This window comes from Malania oleifera, chromosome 1 (genome assembly GCF_029873635.1).
Source record: "Malania oleifera isolate guangnan ecotype guangnan chromosome 1, ASM2987363v1, whole genome shotgun sequence".
NCBI classification, from domain to species: domain Eukaryota; kingdom Viridiplantae; phylum Streptophyta; class Magnoliopsida; order Santalales; family Ximeniaceae; genus Malania; species Malania oleifera.
The window spans coordinates 119,667,216-119,669,247 of record NC_080417.1 but is presented as its reverse complement, the minus strand read 5'-3'; the positions used below and the strand labels follow the sequence as shown (position 1 = coordinate 119,669,247).

The 2,032-nt window shown below is 40.0% G+C and overlaps 1 non-coding gene across 1 annotated transcript; it reads right to left on the bottom strand.

The window, feature by feature from the left end:
* Window positions 1–439: 439 nt before the first annotated feature.
* LOC131147289 (small nucleolar RNA R71) lies at window positions 440–546 on the bottom strand. Its single transcript, XR_009134680.1, has one exon. It is a non-coding gene; the product is annotated as a small nucleolar RNA R71 (small nucleolar RNA).
* Window positions 547–2,032: the final 1,486 nt, after the last annotated feature.

Below are 2,032 nucleotides of genomic sequence, written 5' to 3'. Positions count from 1 at the left end.
AATTGAAAGAACGCTCAGAGCACTAAGGAAAAAGAGGGTATTAGCCATGGAGAATGGACAAGATAATGCGCAGCCACGCGCCTTGAAGGATTATGTGCGACCAGTTGTGAATGACAATTATTCGGGTATCAGACGCCAGCCTATTAATGCCAACAATTTTGAGCTCAAACCCGCATTAATCAGCATGGTGCAGCAGGCCCAATTCAGTGGATCGCCACTTGATGATCCCAATATCCATCTGGCGATGTTTTTGGAGATTTGTGATACTGTGAAGATCAATGGTGTTACTGAAGACACCATTAGACTGAGATTATTCCCTTTCTCTTTGAGGGACAAAGCAAGAGGTTGGCTACAGTCGCTACAACCTGGGAGTATTACTAGTTGGCAGGACATGGCAGAAAAATTTCTAGCTAAATTCTTTCCACCTGCAAAAACAGCTAAACTTAGGAGTGAGATTGGTCAATTCAAGCAGCATGATTTTGAATCACTCTATGAAGCATGGGAAAGGTATAAAGATTTGATTCGACGCTGCCCACAACATGGATTTCCGGATTGGTTGCAAATTCAGATGTTTTATAATGGGTTAAATGGGCAAACGCGGACTTTAGTTGATGCTGCATCTGGGGGAACTTTGATGTCAAAGACACCTGAGGGTGCTACTGCTCTTTTGGAAGAAATGGCATCAAATAACAATCAATGGCCAACTGAAAGAACTATGGCTAAGAAAGTTCCTGGAATTCATGAAGTGGAGCCGTTTGCTGCACTTTCAGCTCAAGTTGCTTCTTTGTCCCATCAGATTTCATCTTTGACAACCCAGAGGATACCACAAGGTGCAGAATATGTGGCAACTACAAGTAGGATAGATCCAAGCAATGGAGAGAGTCATGAACAGGTTCAATACATCAACAATCGGAACTACAACTATAGGGGTAATCCAGTGCCACAATATTACCATCCAGGGCTTCGAAATCATGAGAATTTGTCTTATAAAAATACAAGGAATGTGCTGCAACCTCTTGCAGGATTTGAAAGTCATCAAGGTGAGAAGAAGATGTCACTTGAGGATGCCATGATATCTTTTGTTGAGGAGACAAAAGCAAGGTTTAAAAAGACAGATGCACGGCTAGACAACATTGAGACTCATTGCAACAATATAAGAGCCACTATGAAGAACCTTGAAATACAAATTGGGCAACTGGCCACGACTATAAATACCCAACAGAGAGGAACTTTTCCTAGCAACACAGAAGTGAATCCTAAGGAACAATGCAATGTCATCACACTTAGGAGTGGAAGAGAAATTGATAAATCACCAGCAAAGGAAACCATGTACATCTACACCTAAAAAGAATGGCCGAAGCAAGAATAAAGGGGAAGAAGAGGAGATTGTGGATGATACACCAAGAGAGACGGACACGCTTCCATCAATTTCATTTCCTGACAATCCTCCTATTCTCTCCACTCCACTTCCTTATCCTCAACGTTTTCAAAAACAAAAATTAGATAAGCAATTTTCTAAGTTTTTGGATATTTTTAAGAAAATTCACATAAATATTCCTTTTATAGATGCCTTGGAACAAATGCCAAACTATGTCAAATTCCTGAAGGACATCATTTCAAAGAAAAGAAGGTTGGAGGAGTTCGAAACAGTGAAGCTTACTGAGGAGTGTAGTGCTATTCTTCAAAAGAAATTGCCTCAAAAATTAAAAGATCCAGGGAGTTTTACTTTGCCTTGCACTATTGGAAATTTATTTTTTGATAAAGTTTTATGTGATCTTGGAGCTAGCATTAATCTTATGCCACTTTCTATTTGCAGGAAATTGGGACTTGGAGAGATGAAACAAACAACCATTTCTTTGCAACTAGCAGACCGATCCATCAAGTATCCAAATGGAATCATAGAAGACGTATGGTAAAGGTGGATAAATTTATTTTTCCTGCTGATTTTGTGGTGTTAGATATGGAGGAAGACCAAGAAGTTCCACTAATTCTTGGCCGACCATTTTTGGCCACTGGAAGGGCGTTAATTGAT